Source organism: Pinus tabuliformis, chromosome X, assembly GCF_031772625.1.
Source record: "Pinus tabuliformis cultivar Carrire ecotype Pingquan chromosome X, CPIR1, whole genome shotgun sequence".
NCBI lineage: Eukaryota > Viridiplantae > Streptophyta > Pinopsida > Pinales > Pinaceae > Pinus > Pinus tabuliformis.
The window spans coordinates 732,815,758-732,827,195 of NC_142308.1; the positions used below are offsets into that span (position 1 = coordinate 732,815,758).

An 11,438-nucleotide genomic window follows, 5' to 3' on the forward strand; every position below is an offset into this window, starting at 1 on the left:
GGCACGTACTGATACTGGGGTTGACCTTGAGGTACATATTGATACTGGGGTTGACCTTGAGGTACATACTGAGTCTGGGGTTGACCTTGAGGAATGTACTGTCCTTGAGGTTGCCCCCCAGGTGGTAATTGGATACCTTGAGGTTGCCCCCCAATCGATAATTGAGGACCTTGAGGCTGCCCCCTAGGGGGTAATTGGCCACCTTGAGGTTGCGGATTAGGAATAGTACCTGACATCGTAAGAATATCTTCTACACTCAACGGTTTAGTTCCGTTATTACCAGTTAATAACCCATGTTCAATAGGTTGAGGAGATGCTCCCGAAAAAGTACCAGTAAGTGACTGATACCCAGAGGGAAGAGAAGGACCGCCATATAAAAAGGTTTCTGGAGATTGAGAAAACATGGACGACTGTCTTGACATATTTAATGGAGGATAATAACCCCTAGGTGTGGGATGAAAAGGAATGTGAGGTGGTGAAAAACTTAGTCCCGGGTTTTCCAAAAAATTGGTCAATGAAAGATACCAAGTGTCCCTCCTAGGTGGACTGTAAAAGATCGATTCAAGCTCCCTAAGTTCTATAGCTGATTGATTTTCAAGGATAGGGATACCTTCTTCCGAAGTAACAAGTTCTTCAATAGCAATAAGTCTAGAAGGAAGATTTTGGGTAATGACTCTTTCTACCCTAGGTGAACCAGGACCACTGGAAGTTGGAGAGGCAGATCCTGATGTTGGAGTAGCAGCAGGTTCAGTTTCAGGTTCAGATAAACGGTAAACCAGTAACTTCGGAAAATGAAATAGATTGTGGATTATAATATGCTACTAGAGCTTGATAATCAGGATGTACAACCAATGAAGACTCTCCTTCTTCAAGTGAGCCAAATCTACTGTCACTAGGAGTTACAAGGGCTCGTAGCCCTTCAAGCTGGCTCGGTGAAAACTCAAGAGGTTGGCCCCGAAGTCTATGGGACTTCCTCGGTAATTCAACCACGATTAAATATTTTAACTACTTCACACACAAACAAAGAAAAATCTCAATGAAAACCACCTAAAGCCTCTAAATAACCAAACAATTTTGAATCACACGCCTAAAGAATCTAGGAGATCAAACCACACAAAAACAATAACTTTCCGTATCGAAAACACTAGTTGGTGATGAAATCCAACATCGCAGAATTCAATACAGAAATGGCAGTTGGAACAGTTACCCCGACAACCTGCTTAATGAATAGACTAGCACAAGTTTCTCCACTAAACCATCTCGATTGAAGAGAACCCCCCAAAAAATCCAAGTGAGTCTAGCTGACGTCTGCTCCAGGTACAGTGGGATCTTCCCTCCACCGTCACCTTAGGAAAGAATCCTATAGAATATGGTCAGTATGGTCACCAACGGAAACAAATATACCTAGGGGAACAGTCTACGATCCGATACGCACGCAAGGGCAGAGTAACAAGCTCAATCCCCTTGAAGGCTCCTTGACATAATCCAAGGTTTACCAACAAGTGACCCCAGGCTCCTCGACAATGGTCAATCCGAGGTTTACCGTTTTTAATACGTGAATATCTTCTATCATTCCCAATGAGGAAGGATTGATTCCCACACTGGTTCAGATATGATCTCGTGCTTCTCCTTTAAGAGGAGCTTTCCTAGAGCATAGATGTAACAATTGGAATTTATCTCCTACTGCAAGATACAGCTACTTGTTTGTTTTACTATCTTGGAGAGTTAATTACTCCCTACTCCAAGATACTAGCCTAAGCTATGTTGGTGATAAAGAGCCCTAGAAATAAAAAGATTACTAGATAGATTTTACTTTAAGCGTTATTTTTATTGGTTTTTTCTTAAGTCAAAAGGTGCGGAGATGAAACTTATGGTGTGAAGACTTGACTCCAAATCACTAAAAAATGCACTTAAGATGATAAGCAATCTTTTCCCTTCAATGAATTTCTAGCTAAAGAGAGAGTTGAGAATGCAAATGCTTGTAAAAACAAATCTTTCCTTAACAAACAAATCAAAAGAAGAGCTTTTTGTCTTTTCCAATACACTCAAAAACGAGACAACTAGTTATGTTCATGAAAATTTCCCTTTTCTTTTCAAACACTCAAATACTACAAAAACAAACTTTTTCAAAAGAGATTTTTTTATTTTTATAAAACACTCAAAACTATTGAAAAATCTAATCTTGAGATCTATAAATTCTAAAAAACTAATTGAAGTAAAAGCTTACAAGGTTTCTTTTCAAGGATGTTTTACTTAGCTATAAGCAAACTAAGGACTAATTTGTCCAGAATCACATATCAGTCAAAAAACAACCAATTTTTGTTTTCTTTTCTAAAAGTGAAATCCAAAACTTTCAACACAAGTCCTTTCGAAGTTTCACAAAGAGAAAAACAAGATGGATTCCTCAACAAAGGCAGATTTTGAAAACGGTTAGACTCATAAGAAGGCCAGCAAAAACCAAGGTGATCTGAGGTTTCTAAGGCTTCTAAGCTCTGAGTTACTACAAGACCAAAATGAAAATCAAGCCCGACAACCAAAACTTCTAGGAATTTCACCTAAAACCATAATGCCAAGGAATTAACTAAGAAAATTTCCTGACAAGTCACATGCAGATCTGGGCAGAGGCTAAATACATATAAACAAATCCTAAGCTGACTGAAAGAGAAAATCTTAAGTTTTTCAAAATTTTGATAGGGTCCGCAAGCCCCCAGTTTACCCAGGTGCGGTATCGCTCTGTGTGTAAAGCAAAAGTGCGGGTATATCTGCACTGTGTTACAAGCAGAGGGTGCGGTCCTCTCCCAAAAGTATGAAAAACAAAAAATAATTCAAGATCTACTAAACCTACCCAATCCCACACACATCAAGCCAAAAACAGAAACAAAGACATAGTTTCTCAAGTCAAAGTAAAAGCAAAGGAAAAATCTAAAATTCAAGTCCCCAGTGGAGTCACCATTTTGTTGGCTGGATAAGTCGTTCTTGCGGACAAGACTGACCTCCCTAGTATCTAATGATATCTAGCGACAAGCAAACCAAACAAATTCTATCTTTCTCTGAATATGAAATTTATAGATAAAGGAAAACAAGTGTTTTAGGCCTACCTTGGGTCCAGTGCAAGTTTGTGGAAGTCACACTCCGTTGATCCAATGAGATCCCTTGTAAAGGATCTACAAACACAAACAATCACACACATTAAATAGCACCTGAAAAACCAATATAATAAAGCATATTTATCATGATGATCAAGGAATTCATGAAACAAATCACATAAGAAAATTTGTTGAGAAAAATGAATCTGATTGTATTAACTTTAATCAAAGAAGAACTTTACAACCTTGGTGCCTTGATGTTGTACAAGCTCCTCCCAAGGTCCAGCAAGAATCTCCTCTACTTTGACAAGTTTCACTCTCTTCCCAATGAAGCCAAAAGATATGTAATCTCTCCTCTCAAGCTTAACTAGGAAGTCTCAATTCCAACAGCATTTACCCTAAAAAATGTTCAGCTTCTAACCTCCCTAGAAACCAACCCAATGCCTTAATTTATAGTGCAATGGAAGAAAGTTACTAGGTCCACCTTCAAAGGGATAAAGCCCTCCTTCAAAGGGATCAGCTCCTATCATCAAGGGATTAGCTCCTTTAGTTTTGGGATGCATGAACCACCTAGGAGTGAACCATCCACATCAAGATTCCTTCTAGAATCATCCAGAATTAACCACAAGTGAGTTTTTAAGAATAAACTTGTGCCTTTTTGACTTTCACAGGGATCCGCACCCACTCCTTTATAGACAAAGCGGGTAGGTCTGTAGGTAACATGACCATGGGGTGCGCGACCGCAGGTAACAGTAAGAGAAAGTGTGGAACCAGAGCTTTATTGATTTTTAAGGTTTTTCTCTCATTTTCAAAGCTTGACATGAAGAGCTGAGGTTTGAGACTTGCTAAGGAGGACAGTATGAATGATGATAGACCCATACTGACTGCAAATAGTCATGGTGACAATATTTTGTGTAACAGATGGCTAATATGTTTATTGTATTTTTGTTCATATTATGCTAGTTATATGCACATTTCATGATAACATCTATGTATGGATCTCAGCATGTTTTTACTTGTATATGAATGGATAATGTGTTTATGAGTTAATGGAGGATAATGTAGCAAATGGCCTGAGGGAAAATTGGTTCATATCGATTCTCAGATAAATATGTGATCCCTACACTTAATTATGTTATTTACACCTATAGGTTACATGTCGATGATATGTTTGACGAAATTCCTGTCATGGCTAGTAGGGGTATGGTGATGATCTTGTTCATATATTGCTTTTGCATCATTTTTTCCTTGCATCCTTACTAATTCTAAGTGATCATTCCATTTTGGGCAGTGTCCCAGCCTCTAGGCCGAAAAAGGTGGCTCAAATCCCAGAATGCTAGCATTAGTGTTGAGACTAACGCGCTTGGGAAGTGTCTGGGAAGCATTATAAATCACCTGGGTAGTGTTTAGGGAATGTTACCCTGCCCTTAAGTCTCTCAAACATCAGTAGGACCTAGGGATAAGCAGTCTGAGTGGCTGAATTGTCTCCTAAAGGTTATTTGGATGATGTTGGATGACTGTATGTGATGTTCCATTGAATCCATTTCCTTAAAGTCACCAAGGAGTTTGAATCTTATCATAGTGGCCTCTCGTCGCATGTTTACCCTGACTGGTCGGTTGCTTGGGTAGATGTGGGAGGAGGGTGTTACAAATGGTATCAGAGCATGGTTCATCTCTCAGACTGGATGGGTTGAAGGTGTTGGTCATGCATTCATGTCAGTTTCATGTGTGCATCTTGTGTTGTAGTCCATGTGCTTTTTTCCCTTGCATGGTGTTGATCATAGTTGTAGTGATGTAGCCATGTGAAGGTTGAAGGTGTTATCGTGGAGTATGTCTTCATGTGTGTATGGTTGATTATGCATTGTTATGAATGTTAGTGTTCACATGTTATTAAGTGCACGTGATGTGGTTGTTGTTGTGATGCATGAGGTCATGATTTGTGTAGTGGATATGGTCATGCATTGTTGACTAGACTCTAGCTAGAATGATGTGCATGGTTTGTTACTCATTTGTTATGTGTGTATATGCAGTTGTTATGCATGTATGGTCTTGGTTATATTTATGCATGAATAATAGGTCAAACATGCCTTGTGAAGTCATTGTATGCAATTTAGGTCATCATGGTGCTATTGGTTGTTATGATGCTAATGTGTTGCTTGAGATAGAGCAGGAGATGCAGATCATCATAATGAAGTTGCAGCATTGGATTTTGGGGTAAGATGACATCGTCATACAGGTATTGTATGTTAAGCATCCAGGTATGTTAGTTAATAGATTTTTATATGCATTAGGGTTATATACATTAGGTTTATGTACATTCCTTTTAATGTTATGGTTACATACATTATAGATGATATTTATTAGTATAGTTATATGCACATATGGTAGATAATCATGAACAATAGTAACATGTGACCGTATACATTTATTATTGTTGTTATATGCTATTAACTTGATGATTAGGGCTACTTCATTGAGATCTTGATGTTGTAAATCGGATTGGTCATATGTGTGATGGTTATGTTCATTACATTGAAGATCTTGATGCTATATGTATTGTGCTAACCTGGTTTGACCTATGCATATGGTTATGGTTGTGATATTTAGGTATGAGTCAACATGTTTGTGATATGGTGTCATACTAATCCAGATTGATCGTACACATGTGATTGTTATGCATGAACAACAAATGATTATGATCTTATGATGTGAACATGTTAGTTAGTTACTGCTATGGATATCATGATTTAGGTTTGAATTTGATATGTTGTGAAGTTGTATCGTTCTAACCTAGATTGATTGTGCAAACAAGATTTCCTCCCCTGAAATACACTAAGGTGTGAGTTTTCTTATGTATTATACTTGGTGTTTCATAGTTGATTATGTCATCTATTTGGTATTTGAGTGTTTGGTGCCTATTATGTCATCTAATTGATTTATTTAACATTGTATGTTTGCAAGTTAGTTGAATGTTTGATGAAATGCATAATATGATTATGTGTTCCAATGATCTTGTTTTAAGATGATTGTACTAATACATACAAGAAGTGTAGAAAGTGATAGTTGTAGCATGATGTCTAATGACTGTGAGTTGACTATGGATTATGATATGATTTGTTAATCTTGGTAACGGTTGATTTCAAATCGATAGATATGATTGTCTTGATACTTGGAACATGTGGTTGACTTGTGTGAGCAGTTGCAGGAAACATGCTTGGTAGTAGCGTGACAAGGTAATAATTGATGTATTTACATAACTAAGAGTTGGGTGATGTGACATCACATAGTAAGCCTTGATTGCAACAAGGTAAAAGGGTAAAAGAAAGGAATTGGGAAAGAATTCCTTGTTTATGTTTGGAAACCCTAATTCCAAACGAATGAGTGCTTGGCATACAGGAAGTCTTCTTAAACTTGATTTTGTCTAACATTATGTGGATATGTGCTAGATGCATGAACTTGTACATGGCATGTATACTATCTAGTCTTTAGTTATAGGTGGATCTATCAAAGGATTGGAGTCCCTTGAGAGATGGTGTGGATGTGTTCAGTTGCAGGCAACGTGTTTGGCACAACAAGATAAGGTAACTGATGTATTGTTATGTTTATTTATACACTGACAGTTATGTGTTTATGGAAATATGATGCAGGAGTTGCATGGCAAGAGAGGTTTCCATGAAATCTTGAAGAAGGCTGAGGTTGAGATTTCCTTGGGAACAATGGGGATTGTGTCATGGTGTTTTTTTTAGTCTTTTGATTTTGGTATTTTATTATTTTCTTGCACTTGATATACAGTTTTGTTACGTATATTGCATGATCATGCCACTTTATTTTGGAGTCATGTTGTTATTTTTTTTCATGGTTTTCTTCTTGTTTGTTTCTTGTCTTGCCTTTTATGTTTTGAGCTTTGGGAATTGTTTGGGAAAAGAGGAAAGTTAATGAAGCCCAAGGAGAATTGTGTGGTACTCAACAGGTGATGTAAGACATGGATGAAGCTCGATCTTTGAGTAAGCGCAATGGAAGGTAAGACTATGATAGTCGGTTGGTTGGGTCCATTGTGGTCAATGGACAATAGCAAAGTAGACGTGAGAAAGGTAACCAAAAAGGTAGAGTAAATGGATATGAGGCATCATATGCCTTGGATATGTTGGGAACTGTTGTTCTCAATGTTGTGTATGAATAAAGGAAGTTCTCTTAACCTAGACCTTATGTTATCTGGTAATTATTTTATGATCATAATTATGTTGAATTTTATATATGCATACATGTATATATGTATGTCATTGTCTAACAAGATCATGATTACTTTATGCTAAAATTTATATATGTATGTATGTATCCATGTATCTATATTATTATCTGACAGAGTTGTCAGGGATCATTCTTGTGGAGGAATGATTTCTTATGCAGGAGAATGACATGAAGAGGTTCCTGGTCTTACAAGGAATCAATTGGGAAGAGTAGTCCCAATAAATATACGAGGTTAGTATTATGTGGATATGATCTGGTATTGTATACTTGTAGTATGCCTATGTTTATGTTATGACAGGTAATGTTGAAGGATGCATCAGCAAAGTGAAAGAAGTGAGGTCTGCGACATGCTAGGATAAGCATGAATAAGGCACTGGATGCAAGGTTTCTTGGTAAGGACAGTGTGGTTTCAAATGTGTGATAGTATTGTTGTGCATATGTTGTATATGTTGTACATGTTGCATCTATGATGATTGTGCACATGCAATATTGTGCATATGTAGTGTGTGTACATGCTGTTTATGCAATATTTTGTACAGGGTGTTAGTATAGATAGTGTTGTATGAATGTTGCATATTCAGTGTTGCATATATATGGTGCTGTGTAAAGATGATTCTATGTACATGTTGGATATGCAATGCTATCTACATGTGGTGTTGCGTGCATGTTGTACATGTGGTGCTAGGTACATATGGTGTGGTGTGCATGATTCTACAGGTGGTGATATGTGCATGTGGTGTTGTGTACATGTTGTACAAGTGGAACTGTGTGTAGGTGGTGTTGTGTACATGTCGTGCATGTGGCATTGTGTACATGTGGTGTCGCGTACATGTCCTGCATGTGGTACTATGTACATGTGGTATTGTATACACGTTGTACAAGTGGTGTAGTGTACATGTGGCATTGTGTACATGTTATGTAGGTGGCGCCATGTACATGTGATGTTGTGCACTCATTGTGTTGGTGGTTGCGGTGTATAGATGGTACTGTGTACATGTGATACATATGGTACTGGTGTACGTGTGGTATTGTGTGCATGTCGTACATGTTGTGTTGAGTACATGTGGTATTATGTATATGTATTGTGTAGTTGTGGTCTTGTGACATGCATACTCGTTGTGTTGTACTCTGTGTAGTACATGTATTTTATGTTATGTTGTACATCAGGTGTAGGTGCATGTATTGTGTTATACTCTGGATATAGGCATATGTATTGTGTTGTGTCATACACTGGGTGTAGGTGTCTGTGTTGTATGTCAGGTGTAAATGCATGTGTTTCATGGAGTTATGTGGTCATATGTGTGTGATGCGAACTATGTATATATGCACCTAGTTGAGGAGAAGGCACTGGGTGTTTGTCGGGTGTGGCAATCGATCTAGTGTGTGTACGAAATAGGAACAAAGGTAGAAGTAAGGATATATGAAAGACAAGTATCGATACTGTATTTTAGTTTTATTATGCATGTGATTATGATTCTGGTTTATGATGGTTACATGTGATTTATGATTTTGATCTATGATGGTTGTATTTTGAGCTAACCTGATGTGATATTTTTATACATGTTGATTTTGTCAAAGATGCTAGTTTGACTTCTTGTGATATGAAGCGAACAGGATTCCAAGTGTACCTTATTGATGAACTACCAATGAGGTATGATTTGAATTTAGTTCAATTTATTTTGAATCTAATGGAAGTTATGTGCTTGGTATAGGAATGCTTGAACATGGCCGGTTGAGTGGCCAAAATTGACTGCAAGAATTAGCAACAACAACAAAAGAAATTGGAACATGAATCATCATGCTAGTAAAGTCTTCAAGAGCAGGGCCATTGTGGGACACTGGTACCCAATAGTATCCATTGATTGCCATGAGCATGCTATGACCAGTATGATGTGTTGAGACAGGGATATGCCTTGGTTTTTGTATCTTTCGATGCTAGGAAGCCTTTCCACGGGATGAATTACTCAGGATGGGGGTGCCAATGGAACTTGGAAGGTGAGTAACTGCATGAAAGGGGTGATCGGATTCCCAAGGGAATGTGTAGCAAAGAAGGGAAGGTCACAAATGGATTTGTTTTGGTCATTAGCATTTCCAGATGGAATTAGATGCACATTGGGAGTGTGCCCAAGAACAATGAGTTGGTAACTGTTCATTGAGAGGAAAAGTGGCACAATATTATAGCACTGGACATTGGATGTAGATTTGACTTTGCAATGGATTCTTGACTTCCTGGGAAGGAGGTGTGTTGGCTTATATGGGTCTGACCCAGGTTCGGAAAATTATTTAGCCAAACAAATCCTGCAGCTACCGGCCCTTTCAGCAATAGCCCGGGGAGCGTAGATTGAGGTCTCACCCGAGGTAGCAGGGGAGGGTGCTGGAACCAGGTTTCTGCACCCTTCGGATGTCTGGATGTGGTCTGGAGGCTTCGCGCACCATTTCGCAACTTCACGTTTCTCTGTTTCACGCAGATCCGAACCCAGATTATTCTTTACTACTTATTATTGCACTGTTTATGTATTCAATCTACTTATTGTGGTCTTTAAACAAACATTTCTCAGAGTTAACCAGTTCGTGCACTTAGAATAGACACAATTTCATGTATTTATAAGTGTATGTGGAAAGATAAAATAGTTACAGTAAACATATAAAAGCCAGATCCGTGATAATTCAGATTTAACACAGAATTTCAAAAACAACTTAGCTTTATTCAACTTCTTCACCAATACATCCAGATCTGCCCTGCACACTCAGCTGCAGGGGTCCGCGCACACAGCTACAGACTCTTCCAGGCCTCTGTGCACATAGTTGCAGAGCCTCTATCCACTACCCAAACCCTTGACTCAGACTTACAGACGCTTCAAAACTTTCCTTCTCAAAAACCCATTACACATCAGATCCAAGATTACATACCAAAAAACTAGCTACCTCTACCCATAGAGCCTCGCTCTATTTATACCTTTCCATGGACCACGATCCATGGGTGGGCCAACTTAGCTTATATTTCTTTACATTACTTTTGGGTGGACTACCCTTTGGCTCAACTTATTATTAATCGCGCTCCGCGCATCCTGTGGAGTCTTTACCCTATCTTTACCCAAAGTTTCGAGCTTTTTGCCCCATGACCATTACGCAGGACTTCTGTTACGCAACAGTCCCCCAACACAATCATCGTGACTCGTCCTGAGTCACTCAAATGGTGCGGGAATCTTCGCGCATAGGTCGGTCAGTAACTTCTGCATATCGCCTGTCCCTGCAACAAATTCGGCTGCAAGCCTCTGTACCTTTTCCAAGTGAGCCGCTGATGCATCCCTATCACTTGTAGTTGCTTTCTCGGTCTCACACACTACCTACATATGCACTACCTTGCCTTCAATAGTTGTAGATATGCTAAACGCTTCATCGAGCCAGGGCTGGATACGTTCTTTGAGTACTACCTCCTGTTGCTGCACCGCGTCAACTTGGGCCTTAAGCGCTTGGGCCTCCTTCATTTTGGCCAGCCGCTGGATGATAACGACCATTTGTGCAACCCCACGAGTGGTGTCATAGGCCTACTGTAACTCGCGCACCTCTATTTCCACTTGATGTATGGTTGGGTCCTCCTGGAGAGATGTGAGTATCCCGAGAGACTGACCTAGTAGTCCCGAGAATTCACGAACAATAGTCCTCATTGTTTCTAATCGAGCTATAATTTTGTCGCGATGGCATTCCCATTCGGCTAGAGGTGTGGGTGGTTGGGCCTTGAGACAAAGCTCTGCAACTTGTAACGTTAGTTCCTCCTTGGTTCTTGTGGCCTTCGCTTGGGCCATGAGAAAGCTGGCTGCCATGTGCTAAATCTTGGTAGCTGGTGGGAGGTCCTCAGGGATGGCTAGCTCTAGTACCATGCTACACGCCTCTGTCACAACTTGTTCTACTTCCTGGTATCGTGCAGCCAGGTCATCATGCTGGAGAGTGACCTGTTCTAACTTTTCCTTCTGCTCTATTAAGATGTGGAAAGCGCGACCTTCCCTGGCACAAAACTCCTGAGTTACTCCCTCTTGCAGTAGGTATAGTACTTCTCTAGACAGGGTGGCTAGATTTAATTCCCAACTACATTCTTTGCCTGCA

General features: G+C 39.4%; 1 pseudogene; it reads right to left on the reverse strand.

The window, feature by feature from the left end:
* The window catches only part of LOC149142013 (chaperone protein ClpC1, chloroplastic pseudogene), a 54,668-nt pseudogene extending 43,816 nt beyond the window's left edge, over positions 1-10,852 (reverse strand).
* Between the last annotated feature and the right edge of the window lie 586 nt (positions 10,853-11,438).